The sequence below is a fragment of the Balaenoptera acutorostrata genome, chromosome X, assembly GCF_949987535.1.
Source record: "Balaenoptera acutorostrata chromosome X, mBalAcu1.1, whole genome shotgun sequence".
Lineage (NCBI taxonomy): Eukaryota > Metazoa > Chordata > Mammalia > Artiodactyla > Balaenopteridae > Balaenoptera > Balaenoptera acutorostrata.
The window spans coordinates 126,233,061-126,252,727 of NC_080085.1; positions in this window are offsets into that span (position 1 = coordinate 126,233,061).

Below are 19,667 nucleotides of genomic sequence, written 5' to 3' on the forward strand. Positions count from 1 at the left end.
ACCATAAATTCCCAAATGTTTTTGTTGCCACTCTTGGCATGGTGAAAGCACTCAATAAATATTTGCTGACTATTTTCTTATTGGATACAAGTGTGCTTATACAATCTACCCTTAGCAGCCTGAGAAACTGAGTAGACATATAAGTGCCGACTTCTCCACCTGGCGATATGAAAATAATAAGGGATGTAGCTTTTCTGTTGAAGAGTTGGACATGGAAATACCCTAAACATGTAGCATGTTAATATCGCACCCTTGAAACAAACACATGGCATGTAGACACAGTGGCATCAACAAATGATCACATGCTGAGTGGACGCCCTCTGTGAGTTTGCAGTTTTACACTGGCACTTAACTATCACATGTACATTTCTGCTAAAGTATTCCCTCTCTTATTTTAATTCTCTCCTCCAAATTCAGAGTATGATCTAACGTCATTATAGACTGTGCCTGCCACACAGTGGGCACACATTCCTGCCGAGCGATCAACTAGGACTGGAAAAAGCAGTGTCTTTCTTAAGGTGCTTTCTATAAAACCACAGCCCATATCACTAATGAAATGGAGGTATGTCAGGCACAGGGTGATCTGGTTTTCTCGAAGCCACCGAGCCCCTTAACAAACCCCCTTGGAATGAGTGAACACTATAGTGTGTTAATGCAGCCGAAGATGAATATCACATGGGATCCGTCTTGATAGTTTCATGTTCAGAATGCTGTACAAGTAAAACTGTTCATTAAAAAGAGGGTGCACTGGAAACATCCTAGACATCTGTGGCTTCTACTGCTGGGATAAATGAAAAGATATGTAAAATAGGAAGAAAAAAAGGAAAAGAAGGCACAGTTCAGATCCTTCTTTTCTCCTTCTCACACATCATTAATGAGTCCCCATCCGTTCCTGGCTGAGCACCCAATGCTTGCATTTATCTGGCCCTGTACTACTTGCCTTTCCAACGTGATCTTCTATTGATTACATATGTGGCGGGGCACTTGTTATTCTTAGTATTTGTAGAAATCTTAGACTTAGTATCTGTCCATTGTTAGGTGCTTTTTGGTGTATGTGTTCTCTGCCTCCAAATTAATTAGATCTTGATTTTACATTAGGTTAAACCCGAGAATCAGTTGTCTCCTGCTGGTTTTTCTCTTTTTCGGGTTCATGTTGCTGGTGATGCTTAGGGCTCAAAAGTTATGCTCGAATTAGGTCTGTTCCGTTGTTACTGTAGATTGTCTGTTCAGTAGATGCTTGTTGTTTTTCTGGGATCAGGATAAGCTTTTCTTATTTTATCTCTTTCTCCTTTTCCTCACCTGACATTTTACTTGCCTGCAGAGAAGAGACTGAGCACCAATTCTTTTTATTATTTTTTCTATTCTATTAAGACATAAAAATCTCCAAATTCCCCCAGAATGCTGTCCACTAAATCCAAACAGCCCTCTTTCTCCTTATCCCTGAGGAGAGCCGTGCCCTTCTTCCTAGTTTCCAACTTCTAGTTTTCAGTTTCTTAGAGTCTTTTCTTAAGCTGCCCAACAAGAATGGAGCACAGATGCGGAGCATGCATTCAACATTTCAACACTGTTTAAACCTCCCACTTTTATTTTTAGTTCTGATAACTTTACCTTTATTGTGCCTAATTATCACATTTAACGTGCCTTCTAAATTAGAGAAGCTAGGAAGACAGCAACATTTTAGGAAAGCCTTTTTTTTTTTTTTTTAATGTGGCTTTGTTTCTAAGAAGCTGCAATGGCAGCATACTTATGTTTGTTAGCTAATAACAAATGAGAAGGAACAGGAGACACTCAAAAAAGGTAGAGAAATTCTGAAACCAAAAGAACCCAGCAGGTGACTATGTTTCTTCTGAGAGGGAGAAGGAAAAGAGGTATTGCATGCAATAAGTGGGGAAAAGAAGGAAAAATCACATATGCCAAATAATCAAATTAAGAGAAAAAGGTGATGAGTAGGTAAAAGAGACATGTGGGGCTCCTGTGAAGCAGAGCCTGTAGCTTTGCTAGAGGTAGGGAGACAAGGAGAGGTTTTGGAAACCTACTTGTGGTCCCATCAGGTCTTGGTTGCACTTTACCAGCTGTTTCCTCACGAACCAGACAATGTAGGATGTAAACAAATGCTTAAAGTTCAGTTGAACAAGCTCTTCATTAGTATTTAATTAGCCAAGTTGGAAGCTGACTCCCATTTCAATCAGAGAAAGTCTCTGCACCTGCTATTAGGACAGCTTTCTAACACCCAAGTCTGTTTGATGCAGTTGCATTTGGTAGGATGATTTGGTAGCCATCAATTGTGGTGGAAAATATTGTTTCTTACAGCCCTGTCAAACCTCAAATCCCAAAATGACATGACATTTTTAAGGAGGGCATTTTGTAGAAAAATTTAAAATTCATGCACACTTTTTTATTAATTTTTGATGTTTTAACTTCCAGCTGCTAATAATCAAAGCTTTATTAAAACCATCATCATATTAAGGACTTAGTGAGGTCTCTCTTTCCCTGGTGAAGCATTCCTGGATTGAAACAATTGGGTTAGTGGCTAGAAAGAGCATTGTTTGATTTGAATCAAGTTAGAGTGTCATGACTGAATGCCAGGAGCTGGGGTCAAACTGCCTGGCTTGGAATCCCAGCTTCACTATTTGTTGATTTCTTAGATGAGAGTGACTTGACAAGGTGGGAAAGAGAGGAATATACTTCACATGTTTGCACATGTTAGCCATTATGGATGCATCATATTTCCCTGGGTGTATGCTTCCAGCAACAGGCCTACCTGTCATAAATGCTGCTAGCACGTGCCCCTCAGATTTTGTTACACAAACACAGGCACAGGCCTAAATGACTTCATGAACACAGGAACATAGTGGCTTTAGAATTGTTAAAACATATTTATTGTCTTCTGATTCTCATGACCACACTGTTCATTAAGCAGGACAATTGTTTTTATCCCATACTATCTACTTTATGGATTAAAAAAAGCTGAAAGATAGTATTACTCATTTAAGTTTTTTTTAATTGAAGTATAGTTGATTTACAATGCCATGTTAGTTTCAGGTGTACAGCAAAGTGATTCAGTTATACATATCTATCTATCCTTTTTCATATTCTTTTCCCTTATAGGTCATTACAGAATATTGAGTATAGTTCCCTGTGCTATACAGTAGGTCCTTGTTGTTTATCTATTTTATATACAGAAGTGTGTATATGTCAATCCCAATCTCCCAATTTATCTCTCCCCCCCTTTCCCCTTTGGTAACCATAAATTTGTTTCCTATGTCTGTGGGTCTTCATTTGTCTTATGTAGGCTTTCTGACTTCTGGTTTGTAATGTGCTGGAGAAGCTTTTACTGTTAAGCCTGAATCCTACTTTTATGCCTAAACAAGTTACTTTTAGAATCTTAGAATCTATAAAAGAGAAGATAATATGACCTCACAGGTTGCTGGGGAGTGGAAGGAGATGCCACAGAAAGTGCCTAGCACCTTATCTAGCACCTTTTAGGCAGACGAAAGCAGTAGCTATTTTTATTTCCGGAACATTGCTCTGTCTTTAACTAAAAGTATTATCTTTTTTTTTTTTTTTGGAGGCACCGCTGGGATAAAAGTATTATCTTTTAATGACAACATTTATTGGTATTTTTCCTAATCACTGTAATAATCTGATTTCATTGTTGAAGAAGCATAAAACTCAGAAGAAAACAAACAAGAAAATGAAAATCACCCATAATCTCACCACTCAGAGGTGCCTAATAACATTTTGGCATTTTGGTGTGCATCACCCTAGTCTATGTAATGTGCAAATGTGTGTACACACACACACACACACAAGGCTGGCCTCATGGATGTGCAGCTTGGGTAGTTGCACAGGCCCCCACATTTGGAAGGGCTCTGTGCATGATTTAATGCTCTCCTGTCACCTTCATGAAAGTATTAATAAGTTTTGAACAAGGGGCCCCACATTTTCATTTTGTACTCGGCCCCATAAATGATGTAGTGATGTAGTTGGTCCAGCACTCACATTAGAATTCAAACAAATTTGGAACGATGCTTGGCATCAAAATTGGAACACGTAAGATATTTGGTAACCTGCCTTTTGCACATAATAAAGTGTGTTCATTTTCCCGTGTCACAGAATATTTCTCTATAACATGATTTGCGTAACTGCATGGTGTTCTGTACAGGCCAAGGGGACCCCAATGTTCACAGTTTGGGTACTGTTTCACACTGCTACTGACTTCAGTTTAGCAAGAATCATTATAAGCCCTGAAGGGACATAAGGGTGCATTACTAAAAATGAAGAATTTCAAGATATATTTAAAATACACTATCTAAGCAGGCAGTTAGGTAAAGCTAATTCTCAAAAATGCTATGTCTTGCAAACTATGTCAGAACTACATTTTAGGGCTTCCCTGGTGGTGCAGTGGTTAAGAATCCGCCTGCCAATGCAGGGGACACGGGTTCGAGCCCTGGTCTGGGAAGATCCCACATGCTGCAGAGCAACTAAGCCCGTGTACCACAGCTACTGAGCCTGCGCTCTGGAGCCCGCGAGCCACAACTACTGAGCCCACCTGCTGCAACTACTGAAGCCCAAGCACCTAGAGCCCATGCTCCGCAACAAGAGAAGCCGCTGCAATGAGAAGCCTGTGCACCGCAACGAAGAGTAGCCCCCGCTCACTGCAGCTAGAGAAAGCCCGGGTGCAGCAATGAAGACCCAACGCAGCCAAAAATAAAATAAATAAATTAAAAAAAAAAGAATGATAAAAAAAGTACATTTTACCTACTGAGTATATAAGTAGTAGGAAAGCATTACCTTTCTATGTTAGTGGAAATCTTGGACGGGCACCATTAAATGATTCATTAGGGGAAGACAAAGACAATCTCACCTGTGTTCTTTTATGGATATAGGATTTTGCTTGCCTTTCCCAAGCATATACAAACTGAGGAAAGAGTAAAGAATTTATAACTGACCTAACACTAAAACCTAGCCTGAAGTACCCCACGAGGTGGATAGTATAATACTTTATTCAGGATAAAAATTCCTAGGCTTGGGAATAAATATGATAAAGTACGTCAGTCTCAAAAAAATTAGTTAAAAAGGAGGAGAAATCTCTTTTTTCCCCATATCTGAACAGTATAAAATGACAAAGGAAGAGCCTTTGAAAAATGAGACCAATAAAAGATTCTCTAATTGCGGAGAGAAAAGTTCAAAAGTGATTTTGCAAATCAAAGAGAGAATTTGGGATTAGATCTCAAAATGAAGACTGGAGTCTTACATCTTTATCACAGCAAGAATGGTGAGCCAAGCAAACTTAAAATGTGGTCATGTGAAAGAGGGAAGAGAATAGAATCTTGATTGTAGTAAATTTAAAATTGACCTGACTAGAAATGGTAAGTTTAGCAGAGAGGCAACGGAAATTACACTGAAACATGGCTTAGCTCTCAGAATGTAGATTCAATGAATAATAACAGTCACAATTTCATGGCTTTAAGAGCTCATAGAATCATCAAATATGCATGCATAGTTCCTTTAAAAAACTGTGCTTTCTATGCAGCTTCGGTTGGGAGAGACTCTTTATAGATTCAGTTATCAGTTTTATTAATCTATTGCAAATGTGATTAATTTCAGTAATGTGCTCTCTTGTCCCTTCAGGAATCTTACTAAACTGAAGCCAGTAATAGCGTCAAGCATCCAAACTGTTAACATCAGGGTCCCACAGGACATCATTCAACAGTGCTTGTCCAAAGCTTCCACTAACAGAAAAGCCATGCTTTTCCTATCACTCATACTCTCAGTGGGTAAAGTAGACCCTTGACACAGTTTACAAAATATAGCATTTTTGAGAATTTGTAGTATGAGAATTAATTTTACATGTCTACCTGCTTAGATAGTATATTTTAGATACATAAATATATCTTTCCACATATTTCTATATTATTGGTGATGACTTTTTGCTTAACTGAACTATAAAGTCTCCTGTTTTCTGTTCATACAACTTAGCACATTATAGTAACTAATATATGTATGTGTGTGTGTGTGTGTTTTAAGAAGAAACTATTTTGACAGTCTTGCTAGACCAGACATATCTGCACCACCTGAAAGTGCATTAGAAAGGCAGAACCTCAGGCCCTGCCTCACATCTACTGTAACAAAATCTGTATTTTAACAAAATCTCCAGGTGATTTCTATGCAAATTAAAGTTCTGGGGATCTATGTATAGAGTGGTGACCATAGTTAACAAGACCGTACTGTATACTTGAAAGTTACTCTAAAGAAGACATACAGATGGCCGACAGGCACATGAAAAGACGCTCAACTTTGCTAATTATTAGAGAAATGCAAATCAAAACAACCATGAGGTATCACTTCACACCAGCCAGAATGACCATCATCCAAAAGTCTACAAATAACAAATGCTGGAGAGGATGTGGAGAAAAGGGAACCCTTGTACACTGTTGGTGAGAATGCATATTGGTACAACCACTGTGAAGAACAGTATGGAGTTTTCCTCAAAGAATTAAAATAGAGCTACCATATGATCCAGCAATCCCACTCCTGGGCATATATATGGAGAAAACTCTAATTCAAAAAGATACATGCACCCCAATGTTCATAGCAGCACTATTTACAATAGCCAGGTCATGGAAGCAACCTAAGTGTCCATTGACAGAAGAATGGATAAAGAAGATGTGGTACATATACACAATGGAGTACTACTCAGCCATAAAAAGAACGAAATAATGCCATTTGCAGCAACATGGATGGACCTACAGATTACCATACTGAGTGAAGTAAGTCAGACAGAGAAACACAAATATCATATGATATCACTTTTATGTGGAATCTAAAAAAATGTTACAAATGAACTTATTTACAAAACAGAAATAGACTTACAGACATAGAAAACAAACTTCTGGTTACCAAAGGGGAAAGGGAAGGAGGGATAAATTAGGAGTTTGGGATTAAAATATACACACTATTATATATAAAATAGATAACCAACAAGGACCTACTGTATAGCAAAGGGACCTATACTCAATATCTTGTAATAACCTGTAATGGAAAAGAATCTGAAAACGAATTCTGTATAACTGAATCATTTTGCTGTACACCTGAAACTAACACAACATTGTAAATCAACCATATTTCAATAAAAATTTTAAAAAAAGAAAGTTGCTAAGAGAGGGACACTTTCACAAAGAATTTTTTGTTTGTTTGCTTAAAGCTGAAATACTACAATACCTTATTCAATCTTCTTTCAGCAGCTATTCACTCCCACTACAATGGCAAAAATGGCAGAGTAAGAGAGTTTTCTTTCTGTCTTACCACACTAACATTGTTTAATCCTTTGAAATACCAATGTTTACACTACCACCCATAAATTGTCATTATACCTTGAAATTATCAGCTTACCTAAATTTTTATATCAAAGGAGATAACACCTATCAAATATATTTTATTATTATTATTATTATTATTTTAATATTGTTTTGGCTGCATTGGGTCTTCGTTGCTGCACACAGCCTTTCTCTCATTGCGGCGAGCAGGGGCTACTCTTCCTTGCAGTGCGTGGGCTTCTTATTGCAGTGGCTTCTCTTTTGGTGGAGCATGGGCTCTAGGCACTTGGGCTTCAGTAAGTGCGGTGCATGGCCTCAGTAGTTGCGGCACATGGGCTCTAAGGTGTGTGGGCTCAGTAGTTGTGGCTCACGGGCTTTAGAGCACAGGTTCAGTAGTTGTGGCACACAGGCTTAGTTGCTTCGTGGCATATGCTGTCTTCCCAGACCAGGGCTCGAACCTGTGTCCCCTACATTGGCAGGCGGATTCTTAACCACTGCGCCCCCAGGGAAGCCTGATCTCCTTAGTTAATATTCGGCCTCTGAAATCTTAATAAAGTCCTATTCTTGAACATTATGATAAGTTAAGCATTCATCTACATTTTCTTCAGAGTTTTCATGGCTTCTATATTTTTACATTTAGCTCTTTATTTAATCCATCTGAAATTTACCTTGGCATTTGATTTGAGGTGGGAATTTACTTAAGTGGTTTCCAAGTAGTTATCTTCTTTTCTTAACATTTTAAAGGAATAAGTTTCTCCATTGGTTTGTAGGAATTGATTTTTAATGTGTTGAGTTTCTTTTTATAATAAAGTGTGTTTCAGGGCAATCTAGTGTGTTCAAGTGATCTATTTGTTGATTCTTGTGTCACTATCAAACTTTTTTTAAAATTTTAATTTTATATTGGAGTTTAGTTGATTAACAATGTTGTGTTAGTTTCAGGTGTATAGCAAAGTGATTTAGTTATATATATACATGTATCTATTCTTTTTCAAATTATTTTCCCATTTAGGTTATTACAGAATATTGAGCAGAGTTCCCTGTGCTATACAGTAGGTCCTTGTTGGTTATCTATTTTAACTATAGTAGTGTGTACGTGTCAATCCCAAACTCCCAATCTATCCCTCCCCCAGCTTCCTCCCTGGTAACTGTAAGTTCATTCTCTAAATCTGTGAGTCTGTTTCTGTTTTGTAAATAAGTTCATTTAAGTCTTTTAATGCCTGTGACTTATAGTTCATTTTAATATCTCATTGAACAAATCTTCCTGTAATACCTTTTTAAAAACAATGTTCTTAACTATTACAGATATCAACTGTTCACTTTTCCAGATGAATATTAGAATATAATTTTAATTCAGTTTTTCCTATATTTTGATTTGAACTGCTTTAAAACTATGAACTAATTTTAGAGAATGGATTTATTTATAACATTGAATATCCTTATCCAAGAGATAATTAAAAATGTCAATTGATCTGCAGTTTTAGTATTTTATAAAAAATCTTTCATATCTCTTCTTAGTTTTCTTCATTTAGGTCCAATAAATCTTCTTAGGGGCATTTCTAGATATTTCAGTTCTTTTGTTTCTGTTATGAATATAATTCTCTAATTAGTCATCTTCCCATTTTATATTCTAAATGATTATTGCCTTGTGCCCTGACTAACCTAAGAAAATTCTAAAAATTCTTATTTGATTTCATTTTATTACCCTTCAATTGTTTCTGGTATATATTCCAGGTAGACTGTTAGATCATCTGTATTTTTAACATTTTGCTGGTGCTGTTGTTCAGAGCATAAAAGTTCATGGCAAAAAAAAAAAAAAAAAAAGTTCATGGCTGTTACTTCTTCATGGTGGAATGTAACTTTTATCCATGAATGATACCTTGACTTGGTAAAGAAAACTTAGGTCACAACCTTTTTCCCTCAGAACTCTGTAGACATTGCTTCACTTTCTTCCCGTGCTCAAGATTGCAGAGCAGAAGTCTGAGACCCGGCCGGGTTTTGTTCCTTTGTAAGTTACCTGGTTTTTCTGTTGAGCTGTATGTAGCATACTTTTTTCTTTGTCCTCGTAATTCAAAAATATCACCAGGATAAGCCTAGATGTTCTATTTTCATTAACTGTAACTGAAATACAGTGGACCTTTTCAATCAGCAGAGTTTTTATAGCTCAGGAAGATTTTCTTCTATTATACATTTGATTATTATTTCAGCTCCATTTATTTTGGTTTCTTCCTCAGGATAGCCAATTACCTACAAATTGAATTTTTGCTTTCTCGTCTCCTGTCCCTCATCTTCTCTCATCATTTCCATCTCTTTGTCCTTGTCCTGGGGAAAACGTGCTTAGAGGATTCAGGTTGTGGCAAAGAGTAAGGGATTAGCAAATGATAACTGTATAATTATTATATTCACAGCTCTCCTCTATTCAGCTTTCATTCAGTGAATGAAGTTGTTAATAAGTTTTGTTGGTGTGGAACTTTAGGATTTATAAAGCATTTTGCAGCCATTCTTTCAGTTGACACTTATGACAACTCTTGGAGGTGAGACTATTATACCCTTACTTTACAAATGGAAAAACCGATGTTCAGAGAGGTTAGGGAATTTGCCTAAGATTACAGAGCTGGGTAGTGGTGAATCTTAGAACGGGGGCCTCATCCTTGGGTGGACGCCCAGGTTACTCCTCCTCCTTTTGGGGAGCATTGCTCCCTGGTTTCTGTCCCCTTTAGAACACAAAACCCTCCAAAGAAAGCATTAGCTATGGAATTTCAGCTTGAGGGACTTGTACTCTCAGGAAGCAACGAATCATTATTTGTTACTTTTTTCTTTGTTTAGACAGACGTTATGGCATTTTCTTTTCCTCAAACAGATATTTTAATCACTTGACCCCCTCTAAGCAATATGAAGCAATTGTAATCACAGATGTCCTTGATCCTTCCTGCCGTTCTCATTTCCAAAAATATTTCTATTGTTCAGGATTCCTCATGAAATAGTACAGTTGAGCCTTTGTGTTTTAAAATCCTTATTATTTGAAAATAACTTTATCTGCAACTGTTATACTCCCAAAAAAAGAAAGAAAAAAGAAAAACCTCACTGCAGATTTTTGACATATCTCACCCTTTTATAAAAACTTTCTTCACACACTAAATGACAGTTGAATATTTAACTCTGAAATTCAGTATTTCATATTTATTGGTATGAATATGATTATGCATTAGGATCTTAGAAGATCAGATCCTTCATTAAGTGTTAAGGATTGAGGTATTAAATTGCTGAAATCTGTTATATGAATATTACATGGTGAATTTATATATGAAATCTATCTGTTGATCTGGCCCTTGATCTATCTATAGCTCAGTTGCACTTGGGCACATGTTGCTGTACTAGTAGTGGGCCCTGCTGCTAGTTCTAATTCTGCTTCCCGTCCTCTCCCTCTTGGGTGGGCCTTCTTTGCAAAGACACACATATACACATACATACATAAATCATGACTCCTTAGAGTCCTGGAGTAACTGAGACAAGACAAAGGCTCATCTTGTTTGGGGGATTTTATTAACCTTTTGAACCCAGAAGACCTCCTGGAGAGAGCTCTGTAGTCTTCCTCCAGAATGAACAGTGGGAGCAGAGAGAGAGTTTTGCTCTTTGCCCCTTTCAGGGAAATATCTTCTTTCTTGCACCCTGTGTTTTACAGTCCCCACCCCACCCATTCCCATTTTGGACTCTCACATACTTTGAGGTGTCAAGTTCTGGTTAGAATATTTGAAGATCCTAAAGTGCCTAAATTGTCCATATCAGAGGGGCTGAGCCTTTCTCAGAGAGCCATAAAAACCCAGAGGTGAGAAACGGAGAAATCTAGGCAGAGGTATTCTGAAGCAATTTTACAGCCCACAAAAGGAGCAAAGCCAACTCATCATGCAAATATCAGGCCATTCAAAGCAATTCTATCTACGGGAAGGAGATAAAGCCACCTTCCTGGTTCGGGCTCAAAGGGAGGGCCAAGTAATTTCCCAGGCCCTTGGGCCTTTCTATTCATTCCAATCCCAGCCTACTTTTCTTTAGGTTACTTTGAATTCTTTGTAGGGTTTGATTCCTTCACTCCTAATACACAATAAATAACAGTGCACATATATATGTGAGTATACATATGTTTTCAAATGAATATTTTGAGTGCTTGCTCTGTGTCCGACTCCTTGTTCAGGTTCCTTTTGAATCAGAGACCTGTACTTTGTAAGCATCACTGTTTTATGCTGAAGGGGAAAAGACTATACCACCCCAAAATATGCCACTTTGGCACGTGGAGGTGAAGGCAATGGAGGCCCAGCAGACTCAGGAAGACCTTTTTACCTTCCCCTTAACTGTCTAAAAGAATTTAGAAAGGGGGCCTGTACCAGTGTTGCAGGAAGGGGGACCCCTTCCAGGGCCCGAGAGTGGGCTCTTGTCTAACATTCGGAAATGAATTTCCCAGGAGACACATGTGCTGACAAAGCAAGAGACTTTGTTGGGAAGGGGCGCCTGGGTGGAGAGTAGCAGGGTAAGGGAACCCAGCAGAACTGCTCTGCCACGTGGCTCACAGTCTCGGGTTTTATGGTGATGGGGTTAGTTTCCATGTTGTCTCTGGCCAATCACTCTGACTCAAAGTAGGACATAGGGACTGGAGTCTCCTCTCTTTTTTTAACCTTGCCCAAATTCTTCTGGTTGGTGGTAGCTGGTTAGTTCCATGTTCCTTTCCAGGATCTCCTGTTGTAAGATAACTCATGCAAATGGTTACTATCGTGCCTAGCCAGGACGGGTGGTTTTGATCAGTGGTTCCCCTAACACCAGGAAGACAGCTATTATCAGAGATAACTTGTTCATCTGAGACATTTACCTGCATGGCAGGGCAAACATTTGTTTAGCAAACATTTCCTCTTCTCCATCTTCCTGTGAATTGTTTTCCTTCCCTTTAAAGCCCCGGACCCCTATCCCTTCCTTAGCTCAGGATGGCATATCAACCTTAAGTGACTGGTTGCCTTTGAGTCTCATATCTTTGTGGATCTCCCATACATATGTAATTAAGTTTGTTTTTCTCCTGTTAATCTGTCTTTTTTATTATTATAGGGAGGTCTCAGCCACGAACCTAGAGGGGTAGAGATAAAATTATTTCTCCTTCCCTTCAGTGCTCTGTGTTTTCCTTTATTCATTTCCCTCTAGGTATTTCCTTATTTTTAGTGAAGTTTCTTTTGAATAACCCAGCCTGTATCAGTTCTGCGGAGGCCTCTTGGCTTTATCCATACCAAGGTTAGCATCTTCAAAGGGCGACCAATACCTGAGGGGAGACAGGTGCGTTGGTAGCAGAGGACATCCATGTAAGCAGACCTTAAGAATAGGAGCTCTCATTGGAGCAAATTGATACTGCTTGACCCTCTTAAACTATTCCTCCACACCAGAAATTTCTTAGCAGACCCTGAGGACTTTGTGCTTTGCTTTAACTCAGGAGGCCATTCCATTTGGTGAGGAAATTTGTTCTCTTATATACCCGGAATTTGTTTGACTTTGTTTTACAGAATATATATCAGACAGTAGTTGGGTCCATACCAATAATAAGTTGCTTGGTACATGCAGTCCTTACGGATGACGCTTTGACATTTTGACACATCTTTTCTGCAGTAATATAATTAATAAGTAAGTCCCTAGACCTGAAAATGGTCTCTTCATAAAGATGAAATAGTTAGAAATAGAGACACAGATGTAGAGAACAAACATATGGACACCAAGGGGGGAAAGTGCCGGGGTGGGGTGGTGGTGTGATGAATTGGGAGATTGGGATTGACATATATACGCTAATATGTATAAAATGGATAACTAATGAGAACCTGCTGTATAAAAAAAAAAAAGATGAAATAGTTAAATTCATCAAGGGTGTTCTGGACACCATAAATTATTTACCAAACCTGGCCTCCAGAAATAATGCACCCCAGGTAGAGAAACCTCATTTTAAAGGCCACTCAAGGCCAAATCAACAATCTTAATTTGACAGATGTTGCTTAGCAAAGTGTTTACAGCACGAATTTCCAGATATGAATTTTGTTGCCTTAACTAATTATCTCTGTACTGGGGAAAATAAATGAAAGTCAACAGAAAACTGATTTCTTAGATGTGTGGTTTTAAATAAATAATGAAGATGAGAGGGAAGCATAGGTGCTGAACTGCCCTGTGAATTCTTAAGCCACTAAAGTATGTAGAATAGTCCTCCCCCATCCCTAAGCTTCTGCATTTAATAAGAGAATGGTGAAAAACATTATTTCTTATCCAAATAAATCTGACAATATTTTTTAAATGGTAACAATAAAAGAGGAAAAGAAATAGGTTGCTTGAAGCCAAAGTAATCTTAGAGCTCTTTGGTAAACATATCAAATGAATGCCAGGCTAGTTTGGACCAATATTTGTTTTTTGTTTGTTGACTGTTTTGCTTTGTCTTCTATTAGACAATTCTCAGTTGTGTTGCACCTCAAGTATTTTTATTTCTCCCACTTATTATTGAAACCTAGGAAAGCAGAGATCATATGACATAGCTGTAGTTAAAATAAGCTTTATCATAGTCCTCCTGTGGCCCTGAAGGTCATTAACTATTTGAGCCCCTTTGTTCATCACTCTCCTCTTTCCCAAGGCTTCAAGTAAGGGCAAAAACCAGCACAGAAACCAGTGGTAATAGAAAAACAAGCACAGATACCAAATCAGGTGCCTTAACTTTCCCTAGGATCATGCCTCCCTTGCTCTCACCCATGCTTCCCTCAGCCAAAAGCTTATGTTATGGAACATGGAAGCAAGAACCATGTGTTTCAGTACTTTACAAATGCTGTCACCTTTGGCCCATGTCTGTACGGTTCTATCTCAGAGTGCTACAGAAGTATCCATCAGTAGAGATGACACTCCCAGGGTATTCAAGCCAAAGCATTTTTGTGACTATCTAATCACATGAAACCTGCTTTTATTTCCTGTATGTACTGACAGCATTTATAAAAGCTACAAAGCTGAAATGGAAAAGGCAACTGTTAGCTAAATGAAATGAGCATGTCTATTGACTGAAAATCACATGGAAAATATGTCTTATCCAAGTGTCCAGGGCACCTGCTGTTATTCTAATCGTCCCAGTCAGTGGTCTCCAAAGCATGCCCCTTCCTCCAGTCTCTCAACCCCCTGCCTGGGCACGACTCTAATGACAATATTGGCATTTTACATTAATTTGTGTGATTCTTTTCTTTTTTCTTTTTGTTTGGCCTTGCCATGCGGCATGCGGGATCTTAGTTCCCTGGCCAGGGATCGAACCCGTGCCCCCTGCCGTGCAAGCGTGGAGTCTTGACCACTGGACCACCAGGGAAGTCCCATAATTTGTGTGATTCTTGATTGATATCTGTCTCCCCAACTAGACAGTAAATTCCATATCGGAAGACGTCACATCTGTTTTGTTCACAGCTGTATCTCCTGTTCCTAGACTAATATCTGGCCCGCTGTAAGTTTTCCATTAATGGGAAGAAAGGAAGGAAGGAAAGAAGGATAGACTCCTATGAAGTGGAAAATTAGGGGAGGAATGTGGTTAGAAGTCAGTTACTGGAATAGTAGGTGTGCTGAAGTCCAATGTAAGAGGCTCTATGCGAAGTACAACAATGATTGCCCATGTCTTAATCTCTGGAACCTGTGACTATGTTACCTTTATATGGCTAAAGGAACTTTGCAGATGTGATTAAGTTAAGGCTCTTGAGATGGGGAGATTATGTTAGATTATCCACGTGGGCCCAATGTAATGACAAGGGTCTTTAAAGTAGAAGAGAGGGGAAGAAGTCAGAATGATGCCAGATAAGAAGCACTTGACTCTACTGTTGTCTTTGATAATGGAGGAAGGGAGGAGCCCTGAGCCACGGAATGTGGGCTGCCTCTAGCAGCTGAAGAAGGCAAGGGAATGGATTCCCCCCTAAAGCCTCTAGAAGGAACATAGCCCTGCTGACACCTTGATTTTAGCCCAGTGATACATTTGTCAGACTTATACCAAAGGAAATGTGAAATAATAAATTTGTTTCATTGAGGCTGCTAAATTTGTGGTAGTTTGTTACCACAGCAATAGGAAACGAGTACAGGACCCATTAACACTTTCCTTTTCTTTTTTGGCATTTCCATCCCTGCTAACACTTTCCTTTTCTATATATTGCTAGGGACTCCTTCACACTGCCAGTGCATCCTTGAGGTGACAGTTTGTGTAAGGAGCTAGTTTTTTCTGTAAGGAATAATAATTATAATAAGAATAAAAAAATAAGAATAGCTCTATAACAATTATAGAGCATCAGTTAATATATGTTAGGGTTTTTGTAAGAATTAAATGTGACATTGTACATAGAACACTTAACCCATAGTAGCTTACCATGGTTATGCTCTTAGACTTGGAGAAGAGAGCCTCCTTGACTGAATTCCATGATTTAGAGGGTCTTGGATAGTAGAATCCAGGTTATGCTTACCATGGTTATGCTCTTAGACTTGGAGAAGAGAGCCTCCTTGACTGAATTCCATGATTTAGAGGGTCCTGGATAGTAGAATCACATACACCCAGCAATTAATTTGTTAAAAACAAAAAACAAAAAACAAAAAACCTGAGTACCTGTGTCACTCAGGATCTTTTATTTTAAACATTAATTAATCAATTAATTAATTTGTTGGCGACACGCGGGCTCTTCGTTGCCACGTGCGGGATCTTTAGTTGCAGCATGCAAACTCTTAGTTGTGGTATGTGGGATCTAGTTCCCTGACCAGGGATCGAACCTGGGCTCCCTGCATTGGGAGTGTGGAGTCTTAGCCACTGGACCACCAGGGAAGTTTCAGAATCTTTTGCTCAGTGACGGCACAGTATCACCCATAGCACTAAATTTCCATTCTCATGATTAACACTGATCAAGCCCCATATCTCTTGTCCTGTGTCCCCAAACAAAAGGGAACTGTGCAAATGCAGTTGTGCCACTGCTGACATCCGAGAGGGACAAGGGACACTGCTTCAGAGTACAGGGAGCATTTGAGTGGAAGAAATGCTTAGGTAACAGAAAAGACAAATGAATTCTTGTGTCTTCTTTGATAGCATGAATGCAATGAATTCTTCCATAATATTGTTTTCCAGTGTTGTTATGATTTTCTTTCTTTCACTTTCTTATGTTTATGGTTCTAGAAATACAAATTAATAGGCACATAGCAACTGGAGAACATCATTCAATATTAAATGATTCATGCTTTCATAATTTTACCTTTATGTAGGTATAGAGCTTACATAATACAGTATAATATCAATTCTTTACACGCTAATATATATATAAAGTATGATAATTTTTTACATGAGCAAGGATAAGGGTATTGAACACTAGAGTTGTGAATAGTTTTATTTTTATAAAACTATGTAATAACGATTTCAATTTAAAAATTAATAAGCTAAAAATGTTTCCCCAAAAGTATAAGCTTTATTTACCTAATTTTGATTTAAACATTTTACATGTTAATCATAATTTGTATTTTTGTTTAATAGATTATTATTAATTATTATATATAATTATTATTTAATAGATTATTTTGAATATTTAAAAAATCACTTTAAGTATGCTAATAAATCTTTTTTTTATTTTGAAAATAATTTACATTGTTATAAAAATATACTAAAATCTTGCATACTTTGAGTAAAATTATATTTTTAATCCTTTCCAACATTACTTTTGTCAAGAAAAAAAATATTCACACCCTAAAATTTGAGTTATGTTTTATTCAGCAGACGTATTGAGGACTTCAAGCCTGGGAGGCAGTATTTCAAGTAACCCTGAGAAAACTGCTCTGAGGAGGCGAAGGGGGAGCTAGGATATACAGGAGTTTTGCAACAAAGGGCAGGTAGTAGGAACAAAAGATTACTGTTAATAAAAGAAAACTAGATGTCTCAAGTTAAGGAATTTAGTGCTTTTCTATGTATGGGAAGATGCAAGAGTCTGGGCTCACTGAAATCATTCCTTTGATATGCACCTCGGCTCTCTGGAGCCAGTGTCCGGTGCTTTCTCAGGGCTCCCCTCGGGAGTGGCTGCAGTCTGATGGCTGCTAGATGGCAGGTATTCTTTGTTTCCTTCCTGAGTTCCCTCAGGGCTCACCAGCTCACCATCAGTGGTGGCTGCAATTGCTTATGACTGTGACATCCTTTGTTTACTGGTATGGCAGGCAGTATTTTATTTCTCACTTTTAATACAAATAATACAAAAATCTTGATTATAACAACACAATTATTAAAGATTATACAAAAGGGGAGAGGGAAGGGGGAGGGACAAATTAAGGGTATGGGATTAACAGACACAAACTACTATATATAAAATAGATAAGCAACAAGGACCTACTGTATACTGTGGGGAATCATGACAGTTATCTTGTAATAATCTATAACGGATTATAATCAGCAAAAATAGTGAAACACTTTGCTGTACACCTGAAACTAACACAGTATTGTAAATCAACTGTACCTCAATTAAAAAAAGATTATACTTAAATAATGGTGAGAAAAAGATATCTCATTGAATATATATAATAATTTATGAATTAGGTATATCTTTATTGTGTTTTTAATCCAAACATTGCCAGCCAATCCACAGAACATCAGGCCTGTGTAATAATATTTTAGTTGCCTTTGATATTTAGACAACTTTCTGTAATGTAAAAAATGTAGCTTTGTACATTCTTTTGATATAGTTGTTGGGGAACTATAGTTGTCAAGATTAGATGATAAAACATACTTTATTCGACCATTTAATAGGTTGATTTATATTTTATTTATTTAAAAACACTTTTAAATTGTTTTCATTTATTTATTTATTTTTTGGCTGCACTGTGCTGCATGCGGGAATCTTAGTTCCCCGACCAGGGATCGAACCCGTGCCCCCTGCAGTGGAAGCACTGAGTCCTAACCACTGGACCGCCAGGGAATTCCCTGATTTGTGTTTTATATATACATATATATATAATATATATTAATAATATAATATATATTAATAATATATAATATGTAAATAATATTATATATATAATATGTAAATAATATTATATATATATATATATATATATATATATATATATATATATATATGCTTCCATTTGTACCCTTGCTCCAAGGTCCTACAAGTAGCAGGCCTAACTATTATTAATCCATTTTACAGATAAGAAAGATGGGGCTTAGAAAGGCGAAAAACCATTTCACTTAGTCATGGGTTCACTGATAAGCAAGGTCTCCAAAATGAATGAGTGAACGAATGCATGGTTTTGAAAAACCGTAATTTGTAGCATTTGATGGTTTCTGTAATGTTAAGTATGCTCATCATGGTTGATTTCAAGCTACACTGTTTCTTCAACCAGCTCAAAAAAATCTAAAAATTTGATAGGCTCTCATAAACTGGTGCAAGCCAGCTCCAGCACACCACCTCCAGGTCACAGGGCTAGTAGGTGATCAGAGCAGAAGTGTGTTCCTGGGCCATCGTGGACGCCAGGGCACTGCCCCCCATGAACATAGACTCCTTGGTCTCAGTTCCATGGGTTTTGATTTACTAATTGAGATGTGACCTCACTAACCTACTGGTCCTGTGATCTCTTCACTTCCACCCCTCTACCCACTTAGAGTCAGAAGGCTAAACACAAAATATATTTAAATGTGCAGCTAATGACTATGGTAAGTTCATTTGAAATTTCACACTTGCTTCTGAAATACTTCCACTCACAGTTCACTGAGTCTTTAAATAGGCATCATTTCAAGTCTGTGATGGCGTACCCATTAGTGGTTAAGTGATTTGCCTAAGGCTACTGTAGAAAATCCGCTTTAAATCAAAACCTCCATATGACATAAATCTATATTGGGAGAGTCACTAGAATTTAAGGCAGCAGGAAGAATACATTTTACTTTCAAATACATTCTTCTGGGGGAATAAAAAGGAATGCAGGTTATCTAGGAAAAGGATAGTCCACATCAAAACGATTGTTAGCAGTGGGCCAACAGGAGGTTCGTTGTCTGGGTTCCAGCAGCACCCCTGTTTGGAACAAGGCCCCTCTTATCCTGCTAATCTTTCTGGAATTTGAAGAATAATCATCACAATAAAGTAGAACTTAAGTTCTTTTTATTTTTATAATTTTTTAATAGATTTATTTATTTTTACTTATTTTTGGCTGCATTGGGTCTTCGTTGCTGCTCGTGGGCTTTCTCTCGTTGTGGCGAGTGGGGGCTACTCTTTGTTGTGGTGCATGGACTTCTCATTGCGGTGCCTTCTCTTTGTTGTGGAGCACGGGCTCTAGGAACGCGGGCTTCAGTAGTTGTGGTGCATGGGCTCTAGAGCGCAG